The following is a 19,751-nucleotide window of genomic DNA, read 5'->3' as shown; positions in this document are numbered from 1 at the left end:
TGTTCATCCAGATCTTAATAAGATTACAAAGTGGTGCAGAGATTTGCAATGTCTTTCAAATGTTCAGAAATGTAGAACTGTGCACGCAAGGAAACAAAGAAATGTATTATCTTATTACTAGACTGTCAATGAGTCACCATCGAAATCATTTAACTCATAGGAATAGCTGCACGCAACAGTGTGTAGGTATATGAAGTGCAATGGTCACGTAGATTCAATAATAAATAAAGCATATGACAGACTCCAGTTCATTGGCAGGACACTTGGCAAATGCAGTCAATCTAGAAATTACTACAGTTCCCTAACTATCACTCTCATAGAGACCGTGAATACGAGATTAGATTAATTGAGGCATAGGCATGGGAAAGATGGTAAATGACAAAAAGAAAACTTTTCAGACGAACCGAAAAACAAACTTACGAAGTCATTTCCAGTAACATTATTACAGAAACTGCTTGTAATGGAACGTATACAGTCATGTTTGTGTTACACTAGTGGCCATTAAAATTGCTACACCAAGAAGAAATAACGTGCATTCATTGGACAAATATATTATACTAGAACTGACATGTGATTACATTTCCACGCAATTTGGGCGCATAGATCCTGAGAAATCAGTACCCAGAACATCCACCTCTGGCCGTAATAACGGCCTTGATACGGCTGGGCATTGAGTCAAACAGAGCTTGGATGGCGTGTACATGTACAGCTGCCCATGCAGCTTCAACACGATACCACAGTACATCAAGAGTAGTGACTGGCGTATTGTGACGAGCCAGTTGCTCGGCCACCATTGACCAGACGTTTTCAATTGGTGAGAGATCTGGAGAATGTGCTGGCTAGGGCAGCAGTCGTGTATCCAGAAAGGCCCGTAAAGGACCTGCAACATGTGGTCGTGCATTATCCTGCTGAAATGTAGGGTTCCACAGGGATCGAATGAAGGGTAGAGGCACGGGTCGTAACACTTCTGAAATGTAACGTCCATTGTTCAGAGTGCCGTCAATACGAACAAGAGGTGAGTGACCGAGACGTGTAACCAATGGCACCCCATACCGTCACGCCGGGTGATACGCCAGTATGGCGATGACGAATACACGCTTCCAATGTGCATTCACCGCGATGTCACCAAACACGAATGCGACCATCATGATGCTGTAAACAGAACCTGGATTCATCCGGAAAAATGACGTTTTGCCATTCGTGCACCCAGGTTCGTCGTTGAGTACACCATCGCAGGCGCTCTTGTCTGTGATGCAGCGTCAAGGGTAACCGCAGCCATGGTCTCCGAGCTGATAGTCCATGCTGCTGCAAACGTCGTCGAACTGTTCGTGCAGATGGTTGTTGTCTTGCAAACGTCCCCATCTGTTGACTCAGGGATCGAGACGTGGCTGCACAATCCGTTACAGCCATGCGGATAAGATTCCTGTCATCTCGACTGCTAGTGATACGAAGCCATTGGGATCCAGCACGACGTTCCGTATTACCCTCCTGAATCCACCGATTCCATATTCTGCTAACAGTCATTGGATCTCGACCAACGCGAGCAGCAGTGTCGCGATACGATAAACCGCAATCGCGATAAGCTACAATCCGATCTTTATCAAAGTCGGAAACGTGATGGTACGCATTTCTCCTCCTTACACGAGGCATCACAACCACATTTCACCAGGCAGCGCCGGTCAACTGCTGTTTGTGTATGAGAAATCGGTTGGAAACTTTCCTCATGTCAGCACGTTGTAGGTGTCGCCACCGGCGCCAACCTTGTGTGAATGCTCTGAAAAGCTAATCATTTGCATATCACAGCATCTTCTTCCTGTCGGTTAAATTTCGCGTCTGTAACACGTCATCTTCGTGGTGTAGCAATTTTAATGGCCAGTGGTGTACATATGATACTTGAAAAATTTTGTATGTTTTGTCTATGAAATCCCACTTTCTATATATTAAACATGCAAAATCACTCCTTATCCAAATTCAGAATTACTGTCATTTGTATTCTATGCACAAATTTTGCGGTAAAATACATGACACTTCTCATTAAGGAAGTTCAACATAGATAATAAGGATTTTTACCAGGTGATCTTCAAATTTTTGCGCTCCCTTTTTCTTCTTCTCTATTACAGTATACAAACTTTTGTCTGATAGCACCAAAATATTTTTAAAAGATCCGCTGGTAACTTGCACGGGGCCATTGGCGGCGGTAAGTAATATGTTTCAGAAACTCGTCTCCTATTTAATGCTGGATCATAGCATTTTCCATCACGTCTTCCCTGAATATACACGATGTTAATGAGACCCATTAGATATGTTCCTTGTACATCGGCTACCTGTTTCCAAAATTCTGTATACATTTTGTTATACCCTCTTAATTGTATTCACGACACCTATAACGACACTTACATTTTACCTAGGAAAGAATGTTGTGTACAAGCGAGTTTGGTTAAACAGACACGAAACCGTACAGTAAGAGTAATGAGTCAGTAATTTCAACTTACCATTCTAAATGAAGGAGTTTTTAGCGCATACTAATTTATAAACAAAGATCTGTATCATCACAAACACTACTACTTGTTACCAATACGTCTTGACACGCTCTGTTGCCGGGACACTGTCCGCGACGATAGCTCTGCGTATGCAACTCACGCTATCTAACAACTACGTTTTCAGCTGAGTTTTATTATATCTAGACGTACTGCATTGGTATGGCCACATACTACCTTCTCGATACAAAACCTGAGAATTAGAATTTTTGGGAGTTACGACCTTTCGCATGTCAGTGCCTCAATGATAGTGCGTAAAGAGACATTCAAGAAACCATTCTTCCCGCATTCTATACGTGAAAGGGGTTGGTGGAACCACTAAATGCGTAGAAGTTACTTCTGCAAGTCCTTTGACGCGGAAACACCCCAGCAAGTCCAATTCCACAACTTTCGTCAACTTCCAGAAGTAGCTTCTGAAAGTAAGTGGAGACAGTTTCTTGCAACTTGCTGCAATTACTTGCCGAACTTGCCAGTTGCTGGAAGTTTTTCTTAAACCTGCAGAAGTTCTGTGTGTCAATACCTATACGAAAACTTCAGTGTCGAAAAGTGAGAAATACTTGTGAAGCAGCGAAAGAACGCAACTCTTAATTTACAAAGTGGAGTGCTTTCCTGTATTGTGGGACACGGCATAAGTTGATTTTAAGAATATGGTTATAAAGCAAAACACAGCAGAAAATACTGCGGCGGATTTTGAGACAACAGATGCCGCAATACGCAAAAAAATCACAAATTGCGGGTTCAGTATGGCAAATTTAATTTAATGATGAGTATCTTAAAAACTTTAATATGTACGCCCCTGTATCTATTTCTTCATCCAAACTCTTATTTCGTCTTAGCATTTTATTTTTCTTCACGATTTCTCTTTAATAATTAATAATAGTAATACTAATTATAATTTAGAATTACAGTAGATCACTATCTAGCCTACGAAAGAGCAAACACAAATGGTATGAGAGCGATCAGCCAATGTTTAAATTTTCACCTGAAACTAATGTCGACCTCCTCCTGGAAGCTCCCAAGAAAACCCAAAATATGGATATCTCGAAACCCGATATTGGGAAAATTTCAGTTAGATCACGTAGCTGTTTCTCAAAAAAGTACTAATGTGGATGTGGAAGTGGATGTGGATGTGGAAGTAATAAGAATTCTATTCTAATCACAACCGTTCTAAAATTAAACTAGTACCTAAGAAAGTAAAACGAAAATCACAAACACTAATAAAATATAATATAGACTGACTTACTGTAACAAAAGAATTAATTCAAAAATATCAAGACAAAATTAAAACTCTTAAACATGACAACTGGCTAGAATTATCTAAAGAAATTAATAATGTTGCACAGAAAACATTTGGGTCAATCAAAAACCAAAATAAAATATGGTGGAATGAAATATATGAATAATCTTTAACAGAGAGGGCCAATAACGGGAAAAAGTGGAAACAATAAAGAAAAATGGAATAGTATGATCAATTTAAACAGCAAGGAAAGGAAACATGAAGGATAACTGGAAGAAATAAAAACTTGCAGATATTGAGGGAAACTTTTCAAACAGTAATAACCGTGATTTTTATCAGACGTTTAAGGGGAAACTTAAGGGGTACCAAACAACAAGTGTATGATTCATAACTGAAAATGGCAAACTTGGCTTGATCAACACTGAAAATGGCGAAATATTTGCTAGATATCTAGATCACCTTCTGTATAGTCCAAAACCAACCCATAAACTTAAATTCATAGTCACGTATGAAAACCTACAAGATTTACCTCTCACTATCAAAGAAATTGAAGAAGTAATTAAAACCTTAAAAAACAATAAAGCTAGTGGAGAAGACTACATTACAGAGGAAATTTTGAAATGGTCTCTACCAAAAATAAAACAATGAGCTAAAATTAAACTTTGAGGAAATCTGGAAAATAAAAACAAACAAAAAATTCGTTGAGAGTGGAAGGTAGCTTTCATACATCTACTATCTAGGAAAAGTAACAGGCAAAACGTTAACAACAACAGAGGAATTTCGTTGCTAACAGTCGCATATAAAAATTTTCCGAGATATTACTGAACGGAGTAGAAACAACACTGGACAGTCATTTAGGTGAATATCTAGGTGGTAGGTATCAGGAAACGCAGATCATGTTCTGGACAAATATTTAATCTGAAGTCAGTCATTTGCCACAGATTACTGAATTCAAAAGATATTGTAGTAAAGTTTGTTGGTTTCGAAAAGTCCTTGGAGTCCATTCACAGGCAAACTAAAGATAAAATAATCTGAGGGTTTGGTGTAAAGTCTAAATTACCAAATATAATTCGTGAAACGCTTGTAGACACCGTATCTGAAGCCAAATTTATGGGAGACCTGTCTCAGCCCTTCGACATAAACACAGTTGTAAGTCTATGTGATGCCTTATCCCCAATTATTTTTAACTGTGTTATAGAAAAAAACAGTGAGGATTTGGAATGAAAAACTGAATGAATATAAGATTTCACCAATACATTTGGGAAAACGAAACAAAAAATATTAGATGAAATGAAATAAATTCTGAGATCGGCTACAACTGGGCATTGAAATTAATTTAATAGTGGCAAGTGAAAATTTGTGCCGGATGGGGACTCGAACCCGGATTCCCTAGTTTACGCAAGCGGTCATCTTAACCGCTTTTTTAAAAATTATCTTGACTGAAGTAATAAATGACATCTTCTTGAAATAAAGAATAAAGTCTTCCTTGTAGAGAACAAAAAATAAACGCCTTCTACATGAGGAAAACGTTGGAGGTAAAATGATAAAGCAAATAAAAAATCTCTGTTGTTTGAAAGGAAACATTTTCAACATCACTTTTTTTTTCTTTTTGACCTAAATGGTGTAACAAATAATAGATACAAACTGCTTCTTTTAGTGCACAATAATAACGGACCACGCTTATACAGAAAGTTTGCGGAGCATCATGAAGTAAGATACCACCGTGTGGCGGCTGCACATCATCTGCTCCCTTCCATATGCAATCAAGACTCGGCGCAATGCAGGCTTAACGCATTCCAGCCACCGTCATAACATCGTCGGATATGTCGGAAGGTGTCGTTCAGATATGTGCCAAGTGTCTTCGAATAAGCATCGGCTCTCTGGTTTCTTGAGGCGTGCTATATTCAACTTCCAAGCCCGCAGCTACTCCACACCCGCGGACGACGTAGCGAAACCGTGCGTCTGTGTGTTATGTGATCTGAGAAGGCGACAGGTCGTAATTCCGCATAGAGTCTCGCAGATTTGAGACTACGTGTGACGTAAATTCGATTGAGGCGACTTGCAGAATGACTTGTAACATACGTATAGCCGCCTCTACCGTCACAAACCGTCTCCCATGTATCGGTTGGATTCATGTCCTGTACCAGTTGCAGCAGCTACTGACATGAATTATAACGTGGGTATTGACACTTTGGTGCGAGCACGCAGTTGAGATCGCCCCAGAATAAGACATGTTCGTAGCGGCCTAAGAATAGTGGCACCATTTCCTCTGCGTGAAATCGGAAACTATCGCGCCTTCTATTGGACTCCAGCGGGTCATACGTTGGCTCTGAGCACCATGGGACTTAACGTCTGAGGTCATCAGTCCCCTAGAACTTAGAAATACTTAAACCTACCTAACCTAAGCACATCACACACATCCATGCCCGAGGCAGGATTCGAACCTGTGACCGTAGCGGTCGCGCGGTTCGAGACTGAAGCGCCTAGAATCGCTCGTCCACAACGGCTGGCGGGTCATATATACGAGTATTAGTGCCCCATACTCCTAGTACTGTTGGCGCCATTCCTTCGCACAGAAGTATCACTGTTCTGCTGGCGCCGTCTGTAGTGGGTGTAATGTATGTATGGTGGTTAGAAAGATCGGGAAAACTCTCGACACATACTTCCCGCAGAAGGACGCTCGCAGCATGTCTCGTAGTAATTGCAACTTCAGCGCCGTTCTAATTGTATTATTGTTAATAGAGGCTGTTCTATATGTCTGCCGCTGTTCCTCAGTGCGTAAAGCTCACATAACCGCTTATGTGAACCAGTGTGCTGCTGGCTGGCGACCTTCCTTCCCGCAGGCCGAGCATGTTTTGGGTTGTCCACCAAAGATGACTACTGCTCTGCATCCGACGATGAAAAAGTAGGAGGATACCTGTTACGGCGTAAAGCCAAGCGCCGGCACGCCAGTCGGGAACGATAGAGCACAGAGGGCTGTGAGAAGAAGTCAGCCAATAGCACGTTGACCGACCCTTCTCCAGGAGGACAATGCGACAGCAGCGGCCCCTATGCCAAGAGGACATAACCGCCGCATCCGACTGGTCGCGGCTCATTTCTACAGCAGCTTCAAGACTAGCAACTTGGATGGAAGCGTCAACGCTCGTTTCTTTGCTTGTACTGTTTATGTAACACAGACTTACAACTGTTAGGCTGAAGAGATTTCTTATTTTGTCTGTTGCCCTTTGCTTGCGACAAATCTGTGTAACACAAAGTTAAGCATTGTATTTTATTAATTTGTAATAAAACTCATTAATACCATTTGTTTTAATGTTGTCTAGTGATCTGAGAAAGCAGGTTTCCTATACACCCCTAATTTGACGACTCCAAAGGCAAACTGTCGGCTATCCGAGCACGTTTCCTATTCGACTCAAATTCCCTTCTTGTCGCATACTACGTACATAGTGTCCCTGTCTTACCACACACAACTGCTCGCCGCATCACGCTGGATTCCCGCAAGACTTCCTGAGAGAGACTTCACCTCCTGTAAAATGACCTTAATGGCCATTAAACTGTATGTAAACTATGTGATCAAAAGTATCTGGACAACTGGCTGAAAATGACTTACAAGTTCGTGGTGCCCTCCATCGGTAATGCTAGAATTCAATATGGCGTAGGCCCACCCTTAATCTTGATGACACCTTCCACTCTCGCAGGCATACGTTCAACCAGGAGCTGGAAGGTTTCTTGGGGAATGGCAGCCCATTCTTCACCGAGTGCTGCACTGAGGAGAGGTATCAATGTCGGTCGGTGACGCCTGGCACGAAGTCAGCGTTCCAAAACACCCCAGAGGTGTTCTATAGGATTCAGGTCAGGACTCTGTGCAGGCCAGTCCATTACAGAGATGTTATTGTCGCCACTCAGCCACAGGCCGTACATCATGAACACGTGCTCAATCGTGTTGAAAGTTGCAATCGCCATCCCCGAATTGCTTTTCAGGAGTGGGAAGCAAGGAGGTGTTTAAAACGTCAATGTAGGCCTGTGCTGTGATATTGCCACGCAAAACAATGAGGGGTGCAAGCCCCCTGCATGAAAAACACGACCACACCATAACACCACCGCCTCTGAGTTTTGCTGTTGGCACTACACATGCTGGCAGATGACGTTCACCGGGCATTCACCATACCCACATCCTGCCATCGGATCGCCACATTGTGTACAGTGATTCGCCCCTCCACACAACGTTTCTCCACAGTTCAATCGTCCAATGTTTACGCTCCTTACATCAAGTGAGGGGTCGTTTGGCATTTACCGGCGTGATGTGTGGCTTACAAGCAGCTGCTCGACCATGATATCCAAGTTTTCTCACCTCTCGCCTAACTGTCATAGTACCTGCAGCGGACCCCGATAAAGTTTAGAATTCCTGTGTGATGGTTTGGATAGATGTCTGCCTATTATACATTACGACCCTCTACAACTGCTGGCGGTCTCTGTCAGTCAACAGACAAGCGTAGTAGAGCAACCTACATGTCAGCGCACTCTGCATTGTTGCCAAATTTATTCAAGATGGCGGTGATGACGTCATCCAAGATGGCGGCATGTACACTTGGCAACAACGCATGACATCATCCAAGACGGCCAAGTTTTGCGGGAAAATAGGCCAATTGTGCTATGTCCACTAACCTAACCTCCAGAAAAAATGGCAGGAATTTTGAATTTTGGCGGGAAAATAGTGCAATTGGGCCACGTCCACTAACCTAACCTAACCCCTGCCCCTCCATAAAATAGGCGCGAAATTCGAATTCCAACAAGATAATGCATACAAAACCTTACTTTTCTTTATTATTATTCATTATCATTTATTAACATTTATTATCATTCATTATCATTTATTATCATTTATTGTTATTATTTATTATTATTGCCCTACCTCCATTAGAAAATTCGCTTCAGATTCAAATTCCAGCAAAATAATGGCTACAAAACCGTACTTGTCTTTATTATTATTTATGATTATTCATTATCGTTTATTATTATTATTGGCCTACCTCCACTAGAATATTGCGCCAAATTAAAATTTCAACACGATAATATCTCGAAAACTGTACTTCTATTTATTATTGTCATTTATTATTTATTGAAGATGTCTGATTCCGGTGGGAAGAATGCCATTTGCGTTACATCCATAGCAAAAAATCTGTCACAAGTTCAAATTCCAACACCATAATCTATCACACGTACGAACTTTCGCCGTCACTTATCTTTTTTCACTGGTAACCTATCAAAATCGCGTCAAATAATAAAGTGCACTTATAGTAACCTAAGTCACGTCCTTTGATTTTGTAGGGGTGAAGGGACTGAAGACTTTATTTCAGGCAGTACGGTCATCACTCGTTCTCCAACACAATCAGTACACATCTGTGATATCGCAGTGCAGTCGCCACGACGTCCGCGCTCCACCTGATTTAGTTCAAATCGTCGCCACCCCCTGGCCCCGCCGGCCAGCGTGCGGACTCACTGTCGTCTCCTGTCACGTGAGGCGGCCGCTCGCGCTGGACTGGCGGCGCGCTCCAGCGGCCGGTGCGCTGGGGGTTGCCAGCGCTAGCCGCGGGCCCAGCGATCGCTTCCACGTCCTAAACATGTTTTCGCTGGAGACGCTGGAACTTGCCGAGTTTGACGTCACAGCGGTCCCTTGTCCGTTCACCACGTGTATTCGTCGCCTCCGCATGCTTCCCGCCAAAGTTGTTTGCCTCGGAGCTGAATCACACAACGGTCGGCCGTTCCACAAAGAACGCCCTGCCACACTTTTGGCGCGAAATTTGTTTTCCTGAGCACGTTCAAACCTGTCGATGCCGACCGTTCACCGACCACTACGTTTCTTTGTGCGACCGAGAACGCTGTGCAACACTTTTGGCACCAAAGTTTGCTCGACAGTGGAATCCGCCATGACTGTAAAACAGCACGTGTGGTCGCCACGAGAACGATCGTTAAACTGACTTTCTCTCGCGCGTTATAACTGGGCACTCGCCACGCTGCCACCCCACTGACGGGTGACCGCTTACGTCACACATCCTCCATGTATGGAGGACATAGTCTTCTGTAAATATGCTAACTCCCACATCGCTCATCTTACCTATCAATTACCTAAGTACTTAATTCCATTTCAATTTTAATCATATTAAATAATTCAATTTACAATTTTATATACGTATGCAAAGGTGTTCAACTATCTAATTTCAACTACTTTTCGAGGACCAGACCGCCACCTCTTCCTAGAAACCAGTGCCGAGTTTGAATTCTGGCAGTAAAGAAAGGTCACTCCCACTTTCTCTACCAACCCAAAAAAATGGTTCAAAGGGCTCTGAGCACTAGGGACTCAACTTATAAGGTCATCAGTCCCCTAGAATTTAGAACTACTTAAACCTAACTAACCTAAGGACATCACACACATCCATGCCCGAGGCAGGATTCGAACCTGCGACCGCAGCGGTCACGCGGTTCCAGACTGTAGCGCCTAGAACCGCACGGCCACCCCGGCCGGCTCTACCGACCTAAGAAAATTGTTGGAAAGAAAGGGCACTTGTATTAACCTCAGCCACACGACCGCCACTTCCTCCTAGGAACCAGCACCAAGTTTGAATTCTGCCAGTAAACAAAGCTCACTTGCACCTCTACCACCAACCTAAGAAAATTGTTGCAAACGTAGTTCATCACCACTAAACTAAGCCAACAGGACTCAACCTCTTCCTACGCATTTCGGGTAAAAGGACTCACCCTGCACTAGGCCCATGGATGGAGGAATTTACTTGATTTAGGGATGGAGCATATGTATCACAGAACACATGCACCGACATGTCCCACACCATGCAGACCTGCAAATTACTCCTACATAACTCATTTATAATGCTCTAGACACACGCTTACTAATTGTAAACAGTTAAAAATAATGGTTCTACATCTACATCCACCTTATACTCCGCAAGCCACCCAACGGTGTGTGGCGGAGGGCACTTCACGTGCCACTGTCATTACCTCCCTTTTCTGTTCCAGTCGCGTATGTTTCGCGGGAAGAACGACTGTCTGAAAGCCTCCGTGCGCGCTCGAATCTCTCTAATTATGCATTTGTGATCTCCTCGGCAGGTATAAGTGGGGGGAAGCAATATATTCGATACCTCATCCAGAAGCGCACCCTCTCGAAACCTGGCGAGCAAGCTCCACCGCGATGCAGAGTGCCTCTCTTGCAGAGTCTGCCACTTGAGTTTGCTAAACATCTCCGTAACGCTATCACGGTTACCAAATAACCCTGTGACGAAACGCGCTGCTCTTCTTTGGATCTTCTCTATCTCCTCCGTCAACCTGATCTGGTACGGATCCCATACTGATGAGCAATACTCAAGTATAGGTCGAACGAGTGTTTTGTAAGCCACCTCCTTTGTTGATGGACTACATTTTCTGAGGACTCTCCCAATGAATCTCAACCTGGTACCCGCCTTACCAACAATTAATTTTATATGATCATTCCACTTCATATCGTTCTGCACGCATACTCCCAGATATTTTACAGAAGTAACTGCTACCAGTGTTTGTTCCGCTATCATATAATCATACAATAAAGGATCCTTCTTTCTATGTATTCGCAATACATTACATTTGTCTATGTTAAGGGTCAGTTTCCACTCCCTGCACCAAGTGCCTATCCGCTGCAGATCTTCCTGCATTTCGCTACAATTTTCTAATGCTGCAACTTCTCTGTATACTACAGCATCATCCGCGAAAAGCCGCATGGAACTTCCGACACTATCTACTAGGTCATTTATATCTATTGTGAAAAGCAATGGTCCCATAACACTCCCCTGTGGCACGCCAGAGGTTACTTTAACGTCTGTAGACGTCTCTCCATTGATAACAACATGCTGTGTTCTGTTTGCTAAAAACTCTTCAATCCAGCCACACAGCTGGTCTGATATTCCGTAGGCTCTTACTTTGTTTATCAGGCGACAGTGCGGAACTGTATCGAACGCCTTCCGGAAGTCAAGAAAAATAGCATCTACCTGGGAGCCTGTATCTAATATTTTCTGGGTCCCATGAACAAATAAGCGAGTTGGGTCTCACACGATCGCTGTTTCCGGAATCCATGATGATTCCTACAGAGTAGATTCTGGGTTTCCAAAAACGACGTGATACGCGAGCAAAAAGCATGTTCTAAAATTCTACAACAGATCGACGTCAGAGATGTAGGTCTATACTTTTGCGCATCTGCTCGACGACCTCTCTTGAAGACTGGGACTACTTGTGCTCTTTTCCAATCATTTGGAACCTTTCGTTCCTCTAGAGACTTGCGGTACACGGCTGTTAGAAGGGGGACAAGTTCTTTCGCGTACTCTGTGTAGAATCGAATTGGTATCCCGTCAGGTCCAGTGGACTTTTCTCTGTTGAGTGATTCCAGTTGCTTTTCTATTCCTTGGACACTTATTTCGATGTCAGCCATTTTTCGTTTGTGCGAGGATTTAGAGAAGGAACTGCAGTGCGGTCTTCCTCTGTGAAACAGCTTTGGAAAAAGGTGTTTAGTATTTCAGCTTTACGTGTGTCATCCTCTGTATCAATGCCATCATCATCCCGGAGTGTCTGGATATGCTGTTTCGAGCCACTTACTGATTTAACGTAAGACCACAACTTCCTAGGATTTTCTGTCAAGTCGGTACATAGAATTTTACTTTCGAATTCACTGAACGCTTCACGCATAGCCCTCCTTACGCTAAGTTTGACATCGATTAGCTTCTGTTTGTCTGAGAGGTTTTGGCTGCATTTACACTTGGAGTGAAGCTCTCTTTGCTTTCGCAGTAGTTTCCTAACTTTGTTGTTGAACCACGGTGGGTTTTTCCCGTCCCTCACAGTTTTACTCGGCACGTACCTGTCTAAAACGCATTTTACGATTGCCTTGAACTTTTTCCATAAACACTCAACATTGTCAGTGTCGGAAGAGAAATTTTCGTTTTGGTCTGTTAGGTAGTCTGAAATCTGCCTTCTATTACTCTTGCTAAACAGATAAACCTTCCTCCCTTTTTTATATTCCTATTAACTTCCATATTCAGGGATGCTGCAACGGCCGTATGATCACTGATTCCCTGTTCTGCACTTACAGAGTTGAAAAGTTCGGGTCTGTTTGTTATCAGTAGGTCCAAGATGTTATCTCCACGAGTCGGTTCTCTGTTTAATTGCTCGAGGTAATTTTCGGATAGTGCACTCAGTATAATGTCACTCGATGCTCTGTCCCTACCACCCGTCCTAAACATCTGAGTGTCCCAGTCTATATCTGGTAAATTGAAATCTGCTGAGAAAATTTATGTGAAATGTATTCCAAATTTTCTCTCAGTTGTTCTGCCACTAATGCTGCTGAGTCGGGAGGTCGGTAAAAGGAGCCAACTATTAACCTAGCCCGGTTGTTGAGTGTAACCTCCACCCATAATAATTCACAGGAACTATCCACTTCTACTTCACTACAGGATAAACTACTACTAACAGCGACAAACTCGCCACCACCGGTTTCATGCAATCTGTCCTTTCTAAACACCGTCTGTGCCTTTGTAAAAATTTCGGCAGAATTTATCTCTGGCTTAAGCCAGCTTTCTGTACCTATAACGATTTCAGCTTCGGTGCTTTCTATCAGTGCTTGAAGTTCAGGTACTTTACCAATGCAGCTTCGACAGTTTACAATTACAATACCGATTGCTGCTTGGCCCCCGCATGTCCTGACTTTGCCCCGCACCCTTTGAGGCTGCTGCCCTTTCTGTACTTGCCTGAGGCCATCTAACCTAAAAAGCCGCCTAGTCCACGCCACACAACCCCTGCTACCCGTGTAGCCGCTTGCTGAGTGTAGTGGACTCCTGACCTATCCAGCGGAAGCCGAAACCCCACCACCCTATGGCCAAGTCGAGGAATCTGCAGCCCACGTGGTCGCAGAACCGTCTCAGCCTCTGATTAAGACCCTCCACTCAGCTCTGTACCAAAGGACCGCAGTCAGTCCTGTCGACGATGCTGCAGATGGTGAGCTCTGCTTTCATCCCGCTAGCGAGACTGGCAGTCTTCACCAAATCAGATAGCCGCCAGAAGCAAGAGAGGATTTCCTCCGATCCATAGCGACACACGTCATTGGTGCTGACATGAGCGACCACCTCTGGAATGACTCCCCCCGGTATGCACACGGAGTGCACATTGGTTTTCTTCCCCTCTCTTGCAGCCATATCCGTAAGGGGCCCCATTACGCGCCTGACGTTGGAGCTCCCAACTACCAGTAAGCCCACCCTCTGCGACCGCCTGGATCTTGCAGACTGAGGGGCAACCTCTGGAACAGGACAAGCAGCCACGTCCGGCCAAAGATCAGTATCAGCCTGAGACAGAGCCTGAAACCGGTTCGTCAGACAAACTGGAGAGGCCTTCCGTTCAGCCCTCCAGAATGTCTTTCGCCCCCTGCCACACCTCGAGACGACCTCCCACTCTACCACAGGTGAGGGATCAGCCTCAATGTGGGCAGTATCCCGGGCAACCACAGTCGTAGTCCAATCGGGGGATGCGTGGGACGAGCTGGCCATCCCCGACAAACCCCCATTCGGACCGCCACAGTGATGCCCATTGGCAACAGCCTCAAGCTGTGTGACCAAAGCCAACACTGCCTGAAGCTCGGAGCGAAGGGATGCCAACTCAGCCTGCATCCGAACACAGCAGTTGCAGTCCCCATCCATGCTAAAAATTGTTGTGCAAAGAACGTCTGAACTAATCTACAGAGAGCACAAACAATTCGACACAAAATTTAAACGGTTATTAAAATACAAGATTGCCTAGTAAATGCAGTAATGCTGCTACTTGCGCACTGCTGACACACTGCTCGGGGGCGGAAGGAGACTACGCGATTTTACACTATTCAGGTCCTAAAACGCGATGCTACAACTCTCACATACTATAATACGCCCGAAATATATGAATTAAACAATGCAAATACCAAAAATACGCAAATAAATTAAGAATTAAACTAAGTAACAAATAAGTGAGCTAAGAGTATACGACTTGCTGCGGCAGCTGCTTATCCAACGGCGGCAGGGGTTCCTAGGTGGAAGTGGCGGTTGGATGGCTGAGGTTAGTATAAGTGCCCTTTCTTTCCAACAATTTTCTTAGGTTGGTATAGGCGGCCGGAGTGGTCGTGCGGTTCTAGGCGCTACAGTCTGGAACCGCGTGACCGCTGCAATCGCAGGTTCGAATCCTGCCTCGGGCATGGATGTGTGTGATGTCCTCAGCTTAGTTAGGTTTAAGTAGTTCTAAGTTCTAGGGGACTGATGACCTCAGATGTTAAGTCCCATAGTGGGCAGAGCCATTTGAACCATTTTCTTTTGTAATAGGTTACCAGTGAAAAAAATAAGTGACGGCGAAAGTTCGTACGTATGATAGATTATGGTGCTGGAAATTGCACTTGTGGCAGATTTTTTGCTATGGATGTAACGCAAATGGCTTTCTTCCCACCGAAATCAGACATCTTCAATAAATAATAAATGATAATAATAAATATAAGTACAGTTTTCGAGACATTATTGTGTTGGAATTTGAATTTGGTGCAATTTTCTAGTGGAGGTAGATCAATAATAATAATAAATGATGAATGATAATGAATAATAATCAATAATAATAAAGACAAGTACGGTTTTTCAGCCATTATCGTGCTGAAATTTCAATTTGAAGCGAATTTTCTAGTGGAGGTAGGGCAATAATAATAAATAATAATAATAAATGATAATGAATGTTAATAAATGATAATGAATAATAATGAATAATAATAAAGAAAAGTAAGGTTTTGCATGCATTATCTTGTTGGAATTTGAATCTCGCGCCGATTTTATGGAGGGGCGGGGATTAGGTTAGGTTAGTGGACGTAGCCCAATTGGTCTATTTTCCCGCCAAAATTCAAAATTCCTGCCATTTTTTCTGGAGGTTAGGTTAGTGGACATAGCACAATTGGCCTATTTTCCCGCCAAAATCGGCCATCTTGGATGACGTCATCGCCGCCATCTTGAAAACATTTGGCAACAGTGCAGAGTGCGCTGACACGAAGGTTGCTCTACTAGTGACAAGGTTGGCCTGTTCACTTTTATTCTGCACGTGTCCTTTCACGTTTCCACTTCACTGCCACATCGGATACAGTTGTTTAGGAGTGTGGAAATGTCGCGTACGGATGTATGGCACAAGTGACACCCAGTCACCTGACCACATTCGAAGTTCGTGAGTGCCGCGGAGCGCCCCATTCTGCTCTCTCACGATGTCTAACGACTATTGAGGTCGCCGATACGGAGTACCTGACAGTATGTGGCAGCACAATGCACCTAATATGAAAAACGTATGTTTTTGGGGGTGTCCGGATACTTTTGATCAGATAATGTATTTATACACGTGTTGAGTCGTTTCTTTGGACATGTCCCACGGAACAGATACCATTTCAGTGGCCGGTTCCTGCCGATGTCAGTATTTATTTCATTTCATCATGTATATGTGTGGCTGTGGGATCAAGAATGGTGTCTGTTCTGTCGGACATGTCCGAAAGAAAAGACACCACACGTATATAAAAATATTGGAATAGACTGTCTCGCGTTCGCAGATAACTTCCCTATACTTTCTGAAAATGTGACATCTGCTGTAATACAACTGAGTCCTTTAGACCAAATACCCAGTACGACAGGCTGAAGAATTCCTATAGAAAAAAAAAAATCTGCGAACATTAAAAGTGCACCGAAATTTCTGAAAATAGAAATTGGTCAAATTGTAAAGGTTAAAGAATTAAATTTCTTGATTAGATAAACCAAGAAAATGATTTGGAGGACGCTGCTGTAGAGGAACGGATACATAAAATGGGAGGGGTGTATGGTATACCTGTCACTCGCGCAAACAAAAGTTGACACTCGGCGCGGTGGCTGATGCGAGTGACTGTAAATGGGAAATGCCTTTACGGTCGCTCCCATCAGCCACCGCACCGAGTGTCAACTTCGTTTGCGCGTGTAATAAAAGGTATTACAATAAAAAATCCCCGTGTAAAAATGCAAAAACATGGCATTAAAATACAGCATATGCAACCGAATGTCTAGAATTAAACTATAATGTAGTTAAATTAGAAATACTAGACAGGCGAATTATTAGGAAAATATCAGGACCGTGGAAAATTATAGTAAGTTGGAAATTACATAATAATGATGAACTGCGTTGAAACATAGGGAAGATAATACCAGAAGCAATGAATAAAGTATACTTTTCTTTTTTGGACATTTATATCGAATACAGGAGAGTGGATTAATCAAAATGATCTTAAAATATTTGTGGATCAAACAGTCAAAAACAAGTTTAATCCATTTAGAAAATAATAACATAAAAACAGAAGAAATGCCTGACAGTAGTGTTTAGGGAAAAAGTACTGAATATTGAAAGATTCCAGGGTAAGAGAGTGAATAAAAGTTGTTCTGAACTGGACAGAAGACAGGAAGAAGAAACTTAGTGAACAGATGAAAGAGTATCGGAATGAGAAATTGAAACTGGCACACGATCCTCAATCGGCCCATTCGACAAGAAAATAACAGTAATAATGTAACAATAGCAGGAGTTGATCAGATTTTAAAGCACGACATTGTAAACTTCCACTTTCCTGTCCCGCGACGCTATTCTAATGGAAACACGTCTGCAAGTTCTTGCAGCAAGTTCCTGAAGTTGGCTTGCCCATTCAACTTGCAGAAGTTGGCTCTGAGCACTATGGGACTTAACATCTTAGGTCATCAGTCCCCGAGAACTTAGAACTACTTAAACCTAACTAACCTAAGGACATCATACACATCCATGCCAGAGGCAAGATTCGATCCTGCGACCGTAGCAGCCCCACGGTTCCGGACTGCAGCGCCTAGAACCGCACGGCCACCGCGGCCGGCCAACTTGCAGAAGTAAATTTGTGCAAGTGTTTGTTCTAATGTAAACACGTCTGTAAATACGAGTACTTGGAGAATTTACTTGCGGAAGTTTCGTGCTTATGGACACACGCCTTAATGCGAGGTACATGTGCTTTTGGAAGTTCCCTCCGCCAAGCCCTTGGACTTGCATTAGGGATGACAGCAGTTAAAATCCTTCAGAAATTTATAGACAGTATATTTCCCTCTCTCATACATGACTGGAACATCGTGTAAATTATTAATATTGGCAGTATGTCACTGTCATTTTCCGTACGTTGGTTTGTGAATACTAACAAGGTTAAAGCAGAATACGGAACGCTCCTGAAATCATTTACGAAAACTATGGAAAACATAAAATAAGACCACTGCCCCGCTATCTGAACAATTTTTTTTCCTAATGAAGCTCCCGCATTGTAGCTGTTCCATCACAGAAGGTCGTCCTGCTGCTCTCACACCGGTCGTCGAAGGACAGCGAAAGTGGAAGCACTGGAGTTATTGTTGGTAGAACCAACTAGCATTAAGTTCCTTTCAATTACGTATAGTCCGCAACCATTTCCTAACTCAACAGTATTAATTTAAATAGTACTCACGTCATTGCTGTTGTCTTCCATTCTCCGTCACGAACAAATCATCCTGAATGGAGCCTGAGGAAAAAAAGAATAAAGGAATGAACCAGCGTGTTTATTAATATGCATTTACAGAAAGAGAATGTAAAATGATATATTGGCTCTCGGCACTCTATAAAACACAGAACATTGGAAAAGTATGCTTTTGTACGTAAGTACAAAATTTTCCCGATTTTAGAGTTTGGTGCCACAGTACTCTGCATTCTAATTAGTAAGCTATTTAGTACATCAGCCTGAAAGTTCTTCCACATATGCATCTGTTATGTTCCCTTGTTTTTGCTGTTGTTCTTTAATAATGCTGACGTTTCTCCCATTGGTACTTTTGTGCAGACAGCTGTGATTTCGAAAGATTTGCTGTTAGTGGTGTATTTGTGTAAGCTTTTAACGAACGAATTCCATTCGTTTTAAGATTTTTGTGTCTTCATATTAGGAAACAGTCGATAAAATGAGGGAGATTTTAGGTACGTAAGCACAGTCAGCACAAGCAGTTTTTCCTTAACTGTGTCCAACATGTTTTTCTTGCTGTCGAAAAGGATATATCAATGTATTAGTTGTCCTAGGCGTTTGAAACGGGACGTACATGCTGCGTAGCAGGTTTTACTATACATTATAGAAGGAAAGAAATATTTCAATATTTCCATTTCCAAAACATGCAGACTGAGGGGTTGCGAGGAGTTCCTCTTGCAAATTTAACACCTGGGACTAGCTAAACTCCGTCTGAACAGGCCTTGGAAGGCCCAACGGTACCGACCGGCAGCCGTGTCATCCTCAGCCCACAGGCGTCACTGGATGCTTATATGGAGGGGCATGAGGTCAGCACACCGCTCTCCCGGTCGTATGTCAGTTTACGAGACCGGAGCCGCTACTTCTCAATCAAGTAGCTCCTCAGTTTGCCTCTCAAGGGCTGAGTGCACCCCGCTTGCCAACAGCGCTAGGCAGATCGGATGGTCACCCATCCAAGTACTAGCCCAGCCCGAAAGCGCTTAACTTCGGTGATCTGATGGGAACCGGTGTACCACTGCGACAAGGCCGTTGGCTCACACCTGGGACTAGTGCTGTATTTCGCACTGTAGAAGAACATAGGCACTGAGGATAAAACGAAGAGAGCAGATAACACTTCATAGGACAATTGTCAAGTTTACGCCGGTTGCTGTTCGTTCTTTGTTTCCTAGACAACCGTCCTATATGTCTGGTCATCTTTCTACTGAAAGAAAATCGCCAAAGGAATGAGAGAAAAAGATCTTGTATCAAGAAGAGCTAAATTTTAGTGCAAGGTACAAACAGGATGAAATTTATATTGATGATTTAACGAATAGAGTTAAAGAATTACATTTAAATGCCTTTTCCTATAAGATTACCTATGATTTCATGTAATTTTAAAGACTTTGTTTCAAAGACATCCCAA

At 43.2% G+C, this 19,751-nt stretch overlaps 1 pseudogene; it reads right to left on the bottom strand.

The window, feature by feature from the left end:
- Positions 1-19,266: 19,266 nt before the first annotated feature.
- LOC124723300 lies at positions 19,267-19,383 on the bottom strand (annotated as a pseudogene).
- Positions 19,384-19,751: the final 368 nt, after the last annotated feature.

Source organism: Schistocerca piceifrons, chromosome X (assembly GCF_021461385.2).
Source record: "Schistocerca piceifrons isolate TAMUIC-IGC-003096 chromosome X, iqSchPice1.1, whole genome shotgun sequence".
In the NCBI taxonomy this organism is placed as follows: domain Eukaryota; kingdom Metazoa; phylum Arthropoda; class Insecta; order Orthoptera; family Acrididae; genus Schistocerca; species Schistocerca piceifrons.
The sequence above is the reverse complement of the archived record's forward strand: the minus strand, read 5'-3'. Positions and strand labels throughout refer to the sequence as shown.